Consider the following 12,712-nt stretch of genomic DNA (forward strand, 5'->3'; position numbering starts at 1 on the left):
CCACTGAGCCATCCAGGCGCCCTTCAACAGTTTATTTTAAATACAAATCAATAAATTCCAAAATACCTAAAACAATAAAAGTAATACGAGAGAACATCAAAGGTCAGTGAAAGATAAGTTTAAGATACATTACTTTGGGGTGCCTGGGTGGCTCAGTTGCTAAAGGGTTAAAGGGTCTGCCTTCAGCTCAGTTCATGATCTCGGGGTCCTGGGATCAAGTCCCCTGTTGGGCTCTCCATTTAGTGGTGACTCTGCTTCTCCCTCTGTGACTTCTATTCCTTTCACTGTCTCTCGAATGAATGAATAAAATCTTTTTAAAAAAGATATAATTACATAAACATATTTCATACGTTATAGTCATAGGTTAAAACGAATACAGGTAGTATACCAAAATTTGATGTGTTAATATGACAGCTCCCAATCAGTCTGGACATGTCTGATAAGGTATTTTTTTGTTTTGCTTTGTTTTGTTAAGGTTTGAACTCATGACCCTGAGATCAAGAGTCAGGCACTTACCAGCTAAGCCACCAAGACACCTTGGAAGGATGAGGTTTATAGTAGATTTCACTGTGCTGAAGTACAAGTTGCCTAATTTATGACTCTGTTCTACAGGCGTCTTTTTCCTCGTTTTCAGTATTCTCAAGTTTCAGGCTGTTATCTGTCCTTAACTTAGCCAATAATTAAAAATTCTTTAGCAAATGTTACAAAATCATATTGACTGAATTGCCTGGGCCTTGGAAGAATCCCCAGGTGAATGAGGGGCCCTAAATCATAATCTCCGTCAATTTCATAGTATATCCACTTCTGAGTGCTGCTACTATTTCTGAGTCTGCCAGTGGGGGCCAGTGTAGGACAACCAAGGGCCCAGAATATGGAGTAAGGTTATGCCTGTAGTCTTGTCCTTTGCTTGCAACTGGGCTATTCCAAAGGGCAAAAAGCATTTTATAAAGAAATACTATCTGCCACCTGTGTCGAACAGCTTCCCTGCATGTGTTTCTGGATTTTTTTTGTTGTTGTTTTACAGATTGCCAGAGCTTTAAAAAAAAAAGTTTTCCCTTAAATATTTTTTGAACTATGTTAAAAATAACCTCATTAGTTCACATTTATCTTTTTGTTATTCAGAATGTACAGTCAACCTAAATGTCAAACTCAATAGGGGATGCCAAATCAACTATGGTAGGTGATACTATGGAAATAGTTTGCAAAGTTTCAAAGCTGAGGTAGATTTTTATGTAGTGATATGGAATGAAGCTCAATTTATTTTTAAATGAAAAGAACAGAATGGTATGTACAACGTGATTCTGTTTGTGTTAAACCCCTCCCCCATAGTCTAGACAGATACCTACCACTGACAAGAGTGGCTCCCTCTGGGTGGAATTGGACGGGAATCAAGAGGATTTTCTTGACTTCATTGTATACATCTTTTAAGGTCAAGAATTTCTGTATTACTTGTTTGAAAATGAATTTTAAAAAACAAATACAGTGAATGTAATGGTTCAGTTAGCTTTTAGCATTGAATTTTTTTTTTAAAGAGTTGTACTTATTTTGAAAGAGAGAGCATGAGCAGGGGGAGGGGCAGAGGGAGAAAAAGAGCCCACTGAGCAGGGAGCTCCATTTGGGGCTCCATCCCGGACACTGAGACAATGACATGAGCCAAAGGCAGATGCTCAACCAACAGAGCCACCAAGGCGCCCCAGGAACTTTTTTTTTTTTTTTTTAATTCTGAGTTTGTCAGTGCACTCTGATTCTGCAGCAAAGTAGTTTTATGGAGAGTATGGAGTTAGAAATCTGAAAAACAGAGTTCTAATCAAGATCAGTATGAATTTCGTAACTACAAATATGTAACTTAATATGTAACTTCCCTCTCAGGGAAGGCTGAGAGGCGTAGTGGAAAGAGCTTTAGCCAGGGTTCACTCTTTATTATTCATCTCATTCATTTAAAAAAAGGTACAAAAATATGTATTACATCATAGGTGGTATGCCAGGTTCCAGAGGGACAGTGGTAAATAAGATGGGGTTCTGTGCCCTCCGAGGTTATTATTTATTGATTTTGAGCATCTGTTCACCTCTTGAGTTCATTTCTCTATGCGTAAAAGATGTTGAGAATACCACCTGCCACATATTCCACAAGAATTACTGTTGTAGATGCACCTGGGTGGCTCAGTTGGTTACATATCTGCCTTTGGCTCAGGTCATGATCCCAGGGTCCTGGGATCAGGCCTCACATCCCGCTCCTGCTCAGCCAGAAATCTGCTGCTTCCTCTCCCTTGGCTCCTACCCCCGCTCAGGCTCACCATCTCTCTCTCTCTCTCTCAAATAAATAAAATCCTTTTTTAAAAAAAGAATTACTGTTGTAGTGATCCATTGTTCTAATGTGGGGGTTGTGTTCCTGGGGTGTGCTGTGGGGGGAAAAATGGAAAACTGCCTAAAAATGGAAAACTGATTTATAGGTGGCAGAGTAGGGTTCAGAATGATTGACCATCCCAGTGCTCTTTCTACAACCCTCAGGAGCTTTTTGCAACTTTTAGGGTCCTTTCTTTCTCTCTCCCATGACAAGTGTGCTCCAAGCCCATCTAGAGTACTCAGTGTTAAGTGAAAGCAAACCTTGAATGTGTTCAGGTTTTGCTCAGGCTGGGTTCTTCCTTAGCAATCCTGACGTGCCATCTTCCTTCTTAAAATCCAGTCATCCAGTAACTCCCAACTATCATCTTCTTACAGTCATGGCCTCTCAACTCAATGAAAACTTTCTCAGGGGTTCTCATACAGTTTTATACCTTAGCTTATTATTATGATCCTTAATCTGTGTGAGTTACCCTCATGGTCTTTTGGGCAATACTTTAAAACTGAATTCCTGAACCAGTTGAATGACAATATGATAGTCATAATACCCGACCAGCTAACTGGAGAATGCTATCATGCTAATAAAATAAGGCAATAAATAGCAAATTTTGACAAATTTTTAAGTGTAATACATCAAGGAGAATGACTAAATGGAAAGCAGTGTGGGAGCTGATTCACATTTGAAATAGTTGGAAAACTGAATGTTACTTTTTTTTTCCCCCCTTTTTTTGCCCGGAGAGTCCCAGTGATGGAGGATAAAATCGTTGTTTTCAGTTTTTTGAAAGGCTGTAAAATGGAAAACATTGTATATTGCACCAGACATCAGAACTTCTAGCGCTGGAAGGAGGTAAAAGGGAAGCCGATTTCACCCAAGGCAGAGCTTTCGAACTTTTAGAGCTGTCCAACAGTGGAGCGGGTTATCTCACTTGAGATAGCTCCCTGAAATTGGAACTGTGGAAATAGAAGTTGGAAGAGGGGTTGCCCGGGTGGCTCAGACGGTTAAGTGTCTGCGCTTGGGTGGGGCCATGATCTCCCGGGGCTGGGATGGAGCTCCAGGTCCCGGGAGTCCGTTTCTCTTTCTGCCTCTGGCCCCTGCTCCTGCTCCCTCTCTCTCAAATGAATAAATAAAATCTTAAAAAAAAAAAAAATTGGAAGATCATTGCATAGAATGTACAAGAGCGAATTCCTGCCTGGGCAGAAGTTAGACTAATAACCTATAACGTGTCTTCCAATTCTAGTTTCTACGACTGTGCAGCTCCGTTAACTTGACGTTTGAATATACCTGAGTTATTTTTGTAAGATAAAATTTTATCAGATAAATCAGCCAACTTAAAAAACTGTATGGTCAAATTCACAGTAAGTAAAAGGATAAAACGAGGACTGGGAAATCAGGTTTAAAACTGAAAATCCCGATACCATTGAAGGCCACTTGCAAAACTTTTAACAGAAAGGTGGAGGTGGTGTGTCTGTGCGTGCGCGCGCGCGTGAGTCGAGTCATGTGTCCGGAGCAAGTGACACTTGTAACCGAAGATGTTAATGTTCTAAATTCTTTTACTTTACACGGACTTGCACAGGCGTGTTTATCACACCCAGCAGCAACCTGTGCAGAAGCGACGTCGCGGGTCAGTTGAGGAACGGTTTTCCGGAAGGCGCTTCGCGGTACCGCAGACGCCCCCGAACGCTCCAGCCGGTGGCCGACCGTGCGGGCTAAAACCGAAGGGCCGCTTTGGCCGCCCGCGCGAACCACCAGTCCCAGGGGCCCCCGCGGCGCCGCGCACGCGCCATGGCGTGGCGGCAGCGCCGCCGCAGGACGCAGGGAAGCCAGCTAGCGAGTAGTGGCGGCGGCGGCGGCGGCGGCGGCAGCGGCGGTAGCAGTTCGCGGCGACGGCGACGGTTCCGAGGCCGAGTGGCGGTGCGGCGAAACCTGGGTGCCCTCCTTCGTGTGATCCCCGTGGTGAGTGCGCGTCTCCGGTTAAGTCGCGCGGAGTGCGCGGTTCGCTGCCTGGCGGCCGGTCTGGTCTGGCCTAGGGCCGCAGCCTGCGCCTAATGGCCGGGCCACCCCGTGCAGATGACCCCTGGGCCCTGGGCCCTTCCCTCCCGTGTCGGTGGAAGTAGGGGTAGGGGGACACACGGTTAGGCCCAGGGGACAGATGTGGCGGCGCCCGCGGGCCAGGGCGGCCTGGGGCAGACGGGAGGGAGGGACGCGTGGGGGATGGGATGGGGACGGACCGAAGAACGGCGGGCGGCTTTGGGTGGGAGCCGCAGGCGAGCGACCTGGCAGGTGGAGAACTGAGCACAGGAGGCGAGAGGGAGGTGGACTATCTTCTGAGTGCCGCTGGTGAAGGTGTCAGCCTCGGGGATTCCTGACAAGCTGGACTCTTGGGTCTGGGGGCAGCCCGGCTTCGAAAAACACACACCCAGTATACTTGGCATCTTTCTACTTGCTGTTGGAGGTCTTGGAAGTGAGAGACTGGTGGTTGCTTCCATCTCCTTTTCCTTCAACTTCACCTTTTATTGACTGTCAAATTTAAATGGGTGCTGGCTGGGCAAACCGTAGAAATAAACAGTGTTCTGTGTATAAGTCTGTGGGAAAACAGGCATGGTGATATGTTCAGATGAGAGCTAGGCCAAGGGAGGAATCCTTTTTATTTTAAAATCTGTGACAGGGGCGCCTGGGTGGCTCAGTGGGTTAAAGCCTCTGCCTTCGGCTCAGGTCATGATCCCGGGGTCCTGGGATCGAGCCCCACATCGGGCTCTCTGCTTGGTGTGGAGCCTGCTTCCTCCTCTCTCTCTCTGCCTGCCTCTCTGCCTAATTGTGATCTCTGTCTGTCAAATAAATAAATAAAATCTTAAAAAACAAAATTGTGACAGAAGTTAGTTTGAGCACAGCTTTGAACTAGAAAGGATTTTAACCTGGGATTTTACCATTTGGTGGATTTTTATAGGGGATTTTGGAACTAGAATGGGGATAAAATCACATCTATTTTTATTACCTGGGAACTAATTTTTAGTTCTTTCAATTATGAACGTAGGCAGTGGAATTTACAATACCTGTGACTTTGTCACCGATAAAAATTATAAATATTTTTGTATCATGTTTACAGTTTTTGCAGATCTCTCAATATCATTTATGCTTGTATTTTTTTGAATGTATAGCATTATTAGATACACTGTTAGATCTTGTTATTTAATGTGATGATAAAGCCACACATATATTAACAAGTCATGATTTTTAAATAACAGTTCCATATAATTGGTTTCTTTCATGATTTCATATATTTAGTTGTTTAAAAGCAATCTGAGGGGTGCCTGGTTGGCTTAGTCAGTAGAGTGTGCAACTCTTGATCTCGGGGCTGTGAGTTCAGTTCCCACGTTGCGTGTTGAGATTATAATCAAATCAATAAAATCAAAATAAAAATCTGAGAGTCCATAGGCTTCATCAGACTACCAAAAAGATCCGTGGTACAAAAAAGATGAAGAACTCCTGAGGTAGAAGTGTTTGGTGATCTATAAATTGGCCTGAAAGATATTTGAATCTTTTTTTTTTTTTCCTTTTTTTTTTTAAGGAAGAAGATAAAGCAGATAGGATTATAGTATAGATAAAGAGGGAATTTTGTACACAGAAGTAAAAGAAGAATTGGCTGAGTCAGAATAATAATTTTGAAAGATAGACTGTAGATACTTCATTCAGTGTACTGGGGAATCAGCAAAATAGTCTGAGGAAAAAAGGGAAGTGAATACTTGGGCTTTTAGATTTTTATAGGAAGGCACCGCCTAGTTCTAAGTGGTAGAAGCCTTCTAAGCTCTTGTGTAAGCCTGTGAAAAGAAATTTTAATGTGTGCTGGTTTTCTTCAAATCATATAGGTAGTGTGGCTTTTAAAGAGGGAGATACTCTTTTTTTTTTTTTAAAGATTTTATTCATCTAAGGGAGAGAGACAAAATGAGTTTGGGGGGAGGGGCAGAGGAAGAAGCAGACTTCCCTTTGAGCAGGGAGTTGGGCGGAAGTGGGGCTCCATGTGGGGGTTGATCCCAGGACCTGGGGATCATGACCTGAGCCACTCAGGTGCCCCAAAGAGGGGGATATTCTAATTTTTTAAATCTTTAAGTAAAAATCACATGGTCTCTTTTCAGATATATTTCCTATTGCTGTTATTCTTTTCATATATGATAGAAAGTAAATGTGCAGGCGATAGAGTTGGGAGAATTGGTAAATCATTTTCTCAAAATTCCATTTTAAATTCTTACAGTTCAGCTTCATTTTAGCATCAGACTTCTCACTGACAGATCACTGTTGACATTTCTTTAGATTATGTGGGACTTGAAATTTGCAACTGTTTGTAAAACACCTGTCAATACTTTGTGTGAGATTTTTTCCCCTCTAAAATAGCAATAGTGGGAAAACCATTGCAGCAGACTTTTTTTTCCTGGAAAAAATAAAGCGGGGTATGGAAGAGTGAAGAAGAGTATTTTATGAAAAGATATTGGTGCTGAAATAGTTTATTCTGAATTGAACACACCATACGACAAAATCAGTGCCTTGGAAAGATATTGCCTGGTACTTTCTGTGTCCTTATGCTGCCTCCTTATTATTCTTTGTTCCCTGCCCCTTTATTTTTTTTTAATAGCATGTATTTATCTGATTCCATATTATTTGTAAATTGGTTTTTAAAATTTTTGCCTCCCCATTAGAATGTTAGGTCTGTGAGAATAGTGATTTTGTCTTTGCCACAGTGCTGGAATAGTGGCTGACACATAACAGGTACTCAGTAAATACTTGATGAATGAGTAAATGAGTTAAATTATAAGACCTAGGTTATTTATTTCTAGGAATAAAATATCTATTTTAAAAATCTTACAGATGGGGTGCCTGGGTGGCTCAGTGGGATAATCCTCTGCCTTTGGCTCAGGTCATGATCCCAGGGTCCTGGGATCAAGCCCCGAATCGGGCTCTCTGCTCAGCAGGGAGCCTGCTTCCCCCCTCTATCTCTGCCTGCCTCTCTGCCTACTTGTGATCTCGCTCTTTGTCAAATAAATAAATAAAATCTAAAAAAAAAAAAAAAAAGTCTTACAGATAGTATCATGTATGCTGGTTGAATTTGAACCTTTTCATCTTACATTTTTTAAAGACAAATTATTTCCCAAACATTATGCCCTGCTTTCATGGGCATTTGGTTTCACATGGGAACTGATCATTCTTAGTACATGCTGCCGTGTAGGTTTGATTATCCTGAATGTCTTACAGTGATGTGATAAAAGGAAGGGTCTGTGGATGAAGTTCTTATTTTGTTAAGGTTCTTTTACTTTGTGATCCTAGGTTGGTATAAATGACACTGAATTTTTGACATGAGATTGATAAAAAAATTTTTAATGTCTGACAGTATCAAAGTTAGTGAAGATGTCACTGAAAATGGTAATTTAGAAACTGCTGTAGGACAATTTCTATGTAGGACAGATTCTAAACAATGTAGGAATTTAAATGGATATAGCTGCCTCAAGAGACAGCATTTGCAGTTATTTAGTAAAGTTGAAAATGGGCATACCCTACCTCATAATTTCACAGTTTCTGGAAAGCAGTAAGAATGGGTGGAGGTGGTGCAAAGGGGATGATACGGTAAGTTTTCTTTAAATTCTAAAAGCAATTATGATGATGTTAACAGTTAATCCTAATACAAGTGCTAAATCATCTTTGCACCTATTCCTATTTTCTGTTGATTTTGCTTTGAATCCATAACTTCTTTTTTTTTAAAGATTTTATTTATTTATTTGACAGAGAACACAAGTAGGAAGGGAGGCAGGCTCCCCACTGAGCAGAGAGCCCGATGCGGGGCTCGATTCCAGGACTCTGGGATCATGACCTGAGCCAAAGGCAGAAGCTTTAACCCACTGAGCAACCCAGGAGCCCCCATAACTTTTTTTTTTTTTTTTTTTTTAAAGATTTTATTTATTTATTTGACAGAGAGAAATCACAAGTAGGCAGAGAGGCAGGCAGAGAGAGAGAGAGGAGGAAGCAGGCTCCATGCTGAGCAGAGAGCCCGATGCGGGACTCGATCCCAGGACCCTGAGATCATGACCTGAGCCGAAGGCAGCGGCTTAACCACTGAGCCACCCAGGCGCCCCGATAACTTTTTTTTTTAAAGTAATTTCTTGGGGCGCCTGGGTGGCGCAGTGGGTTAAGGCCTCTGCATTCGGCTCAGGTCATGGTCCCAGGGTCCTGGGGTCCTGGGATTGAGCCCCGCATTGGGCTCTCTGCTTAGCAGGAGCCTGCTTCCTCCTCTCTCTCTTTCTGTCTGCCTGTCTGCCTACTTGTGATCTCGGTCTGTCAAATAAATAAATAAAATCTTTTTTTTTTTTTTAAAGATTTTATTTATTTATTTGACAGAGAGAGATCACAAGTAGGCAGAGAGGCAGGCAGAGAGAGAGGAGGAAGCAGGCTCCCTGCTGAGCAGAGAGCCCGACGCGGGACTCGATCCCAGGACCCTGAGATCATGACCTGAGCTGAAGGCAGCGGCTTAACCCACTGAGCCACCCAGGTGCCCCAAATAAAATCTTTAAAAAAAAAAAAAAAAAGTAATTTCTATGCCCACGTGGGGCTTAAGCTCTCGACCCCGAGATCAGGAGTTGCGTGATCTTCTGACTGAGCCAACCAGGCACCCCTGAATCCATAACTTTTAAGTATTGTTTCCCAACTCTTTGAAAAATTATAAGCCTACAGAAGAGTTGCAACAGTAGTATAATAATACCCTTGTACTCCTTACCTAGATTCCATAGTTGTTAACGTTTTGCTATGCTTGCTTTATGCACTAGTAGATACATTTCTCCCTGAACCACTTGCGAGTTAGGTATAGATACCATCAGGACACTTTACTCTCTAAATAGGGGTATGTATTTCCCAAGAACAAACACTTTCTTCCACATAATTGCAATTCAGTTGTCACCCTCAAGAAATTTAACATGGATATAATATTTTTCTTTAATATATAGTACCTATTCAAATTTCCCCAATAGTCCCAATACTGTCCCTAGATCCTTGGTTTTGTGTTTGATCCAAGATGCATTTAAGGGGCTTGCATTGCATTTAGTTGCCTGCTTGAATCTGGACTGGTTTTCTAGCCTTTTGGAGGGGGCAGGGTGGAGGATGTTTTTCATGGCAGTAAGTATCCAAACGAGTTGTTTTGTAGGATGCCCCTCAATTTGGATTTGTCTGACTGTCTCTGCATGATCAGATTCAGGTTAAACATTTTTGGTTGGAATGCTGTGTAGTTGATTTTAGGTCTCAAGTGTGTCACATCAGAGGCACTAGATGTCAATTTCATTATTGATGTAAATTTGATCATTTGAATAAAGTAATATCTATTAGATTTATATTGTAAAGGGGCCCTTTTTCCTTTGTAATTAATAAGTAATCAGTAAAGTGATTTTTTTATGATTTTTTTTTTTTAGAGAGAGAGAGTGTGCACTTGTGTGAATGGGAGGAGGGGGTGAGGGAGGTATTTCAAGCAGACTCTCCCACTAAGCATGGAGCCCAACATGGGGCTCAGTCCCACAACCTCAAGATCAATACCTAAGCCAAAATCAAAAATTTGATGCTCAACCAACCAAGCCACCCAGGTGCCTTTTATTATTATTTATTTTTAATTAATTTATTTATTATTATCATGTGCCCCCTTTTATTATTATTTTTTAATGTAAAAAATAATTTTTCCCTTTTTAAAAAGATTTCATTTATTTGAGAGAGAGAAATAGAGACAGAACATGAACAGCAGGGAGGAGGCAGAGGGAGCGGGAGGAGCAGGCCATCACTGAGCAAAGAGCCTGATGCAAGGCTCAATCCCAGGATCCTGGGATCATGACCTGAGCCGAAGGCAGACACTCAACTGACTGAGCCACCCAGGCGTCCCACATTATGTTTGTTTTGAACAGTACTGATTTAGGGGCACCTGGATGGCCCAGTTGGTTAAGTGTCCAACTCTTTGTTTTGGCTCAGGTCATGATATCAGGGTTAGGAGACCCAGCTGAGTGATGGGCTCAGTATGGAGTCTGCTTGAGTTTCTCTCTCCCTCTGCTCCCCCTGACCCCGTGCTTGCTTCTGCTGTCTCTCGCTCTCTCTCAAATAAATAAATCTTTGAAGAAAACAGCACTGGTTTAACAAAATAGACTTTCACACCTATACACAGAGTAATACATGCAATATGTGTTGGGGCTATACTCAGAAGTTTACACTCAGTATTTATTCATTTCTCACTCTTCAGCCTGTCTTCTATATCGAAATATCAAACATAGCAAATATTTTTATATCAAAATATGAAAGTTTCAGAGTCTAATGTGAAATTGTTTACAGAGCACTAATAAATGTTTGAGTGACCACTGTGCACACGGCATTCTATCCATAAAGTAACTGGTTCTGGGGCACGTGGGTGGCTCAGTTGGTTAGGTCTCCAACTCGTCATGATCTCACTGTGATGGGATCAAGTCCCATATTGGGCTCTGTGCTTAGTGTGGAGTCCGCTTCAGATTCTTTCTCCCTCTCCCTCTCCTCTGCCTCCCTCTACTCCCCTCTCCTTTCTAAAGTAAATAAAGAAAATGAGGAAAAAGTACGTTGTTCTGCTACACTTCAGCAGCTGAAGGGACACATATTCTGTGTCTGGCTAATACGCATTCTGCTCCTGCATTGTGCCTTGCACCGTGCTAGACGCTTTACTTTCACTGACTTGCAAAATCCACACAACTATCCTATGAAGTAGATTCTACTTCAAGAAGAAACTGAAACACATTGAGGTTAAGTAACTTGCCAAAGTCCTACAGTCTGGGGAAGGTAGGATTCCAACTCAGCAGGCTCAAACCAAACCACCACACATTCCTGGGGCTTGATCTCACAACCCTGAGACCATAACCCGAGCCAAAATCAAGAGTCTGAGGTTTAACCAACTGTGCCACCCACGCGCCCCTGGAGTGATTATTTTAAAACTTTATCTGACTCCATGGGGTGCCTGGGTGGCTCAGAGTGTTAAGCCTCTGCCTTCAGCTCAGGTCATAGTCCCAGGGTCCTGGGATGGAGCCCCGCATCGGGTTCTCTGCTCAGCAGGAAGCCTGCTTCTCTTTTTCTGCCTGTTGCTCTGCCTACTTGTGATCTCTCTGTGTCAAATAAATAAAAATAAAATCTTTTTTTTAAATTTTTATTTATTTATCAGAGAGAGAGAGGGGAAGAGAGCGAGCACAGGCAGACAGAATGGCAGGCAGAGGCAGAAGGAGAAGGAGGCTTCCTGCTGAGCAAGGAGCCCGATGTGGGACTTGATCCCAGGACGCTGGGATCATGACCTGAGCTGAAGGCAGCTGCTTAACCAACTGAGCCACTCAGGCGTCCCATAAAAATAAAATCTTAAAAAAAAAAAAAAAAACTTTATCAGACTCCTGAATTGTTTATATAGAGGTGCCAGTATAAAGTGTAAAGAAGATTTAGATTGGAGATACTACCACTGAACGGGAGAGTGGAAGATCAGAGAATGCTGTTTGAAGGAGGTGGCATTTGTGGTGGACTAAAAATCATAGATGTAATTGGCTCCAGGGCTGTTGGAGAAGGGCTCAAGGCAAAGGAATAAGCGGAACAAAGAAGAGGAATTTGTAAATTACATAGAATATCCAAGTCTTTTTTACTTTTTCTTTCTTTCTTTTTTAAATTCTGGCTATATGTTAGGTCTCTGAAATGGAAAAATGGGAGGAAGGATCGTAAAGGTAGCTGGGAATGAAGAAATACGGAAAAATTGAGGCCACCCAGGCGATAGTATGTGATCATTTGCCGGCAGGTGTATCACTCCCTTCCTAGTGCTCTCTACAGTGAAATTGCGCACAGGGAACCTGAATTCAATATTCTGAAGAAGAACCAGAGAGGCAGCATGGGGAAATGAAGAGTGCGGGCTGTGAAGCCAAACAAATGTAGTTTTAGAATTCTCTGCCGCATGACAGCTGAATGGCTAGGCAGGAAGTTATTTGACTTTTTTCTAAATCTGATGCCTCGTCTGTAAAGTTGGGGGTCAGAGGACTGACTAATGACAGGAGCATATGAAAAGCTTCGGGAACATGCCTTTCGTTCAGTGATTGCTAGTTATCTTTTGGTGCTCCAGCTCTCTTGCATTCTGTTTTGCCTTGGTACCACATCCCTGACTTTAAAACAAGCCTTAGGGGCACCTGGGTGGCTCAGTAGATTAAAGCCTCTGCCTTCGGCTCAGGTCATGATCCCAGGGTCCTGGGGTAGAGCCCTGCATCTGGTTCTGCTCAGCAGGAAGCCTGCTTCCTCCTTTCTCTCTGCCTGCCTCTCTGCCTACTTGTGATCTCTGTCTGTCAAATGAATAAATAAAAATCCTTAAAAAAACAAAAC

The 12,712-nt window shown here is 42.6% G+C and overlaps 1 protein-coding gene across 14 annotated transcripts in view; it reads left to right on the top strand.

Annotated features, from left to right (window-relative positions):
- GAPVD1 (GTPase activating protein and VPS9 domains 1) overlaps positions 1 to 12,712 on the top strand; it is an 86,330-nt gene that overhangs the window by 7,822 nt on the left and 65,796 nt on the right. For 2 of the 14 annotated variants that reach the window (XR_014301967.1, XR_014301968.1), the window contains exon 1: positions 3,950 to 4,294. The gene's annotated coding sequence lies outside the window, so the exon portion shown is untranslated. Of the gene's footprint in view, positions 1 to 3,785; positions 4,295 to 12,712 lie in introns of those variants that run through there. The other 12 variants (XR_014301970.1, XR_014301971.1, XM_082695459.1 and 9 more) reach the window with 11 other exon arrangements.

Source organism: Mustela nivalis (genome assembly GCF_964662115.1).
Source record: "Mustela nivalis genome assembly, chromosome: 13".
Classification (NCBI taxonomy): Eukaryota; Metazoa; Chordata; class Mammalia; order Carnivora; family Mustelidae; genus Mustela; species Mustela nivalis.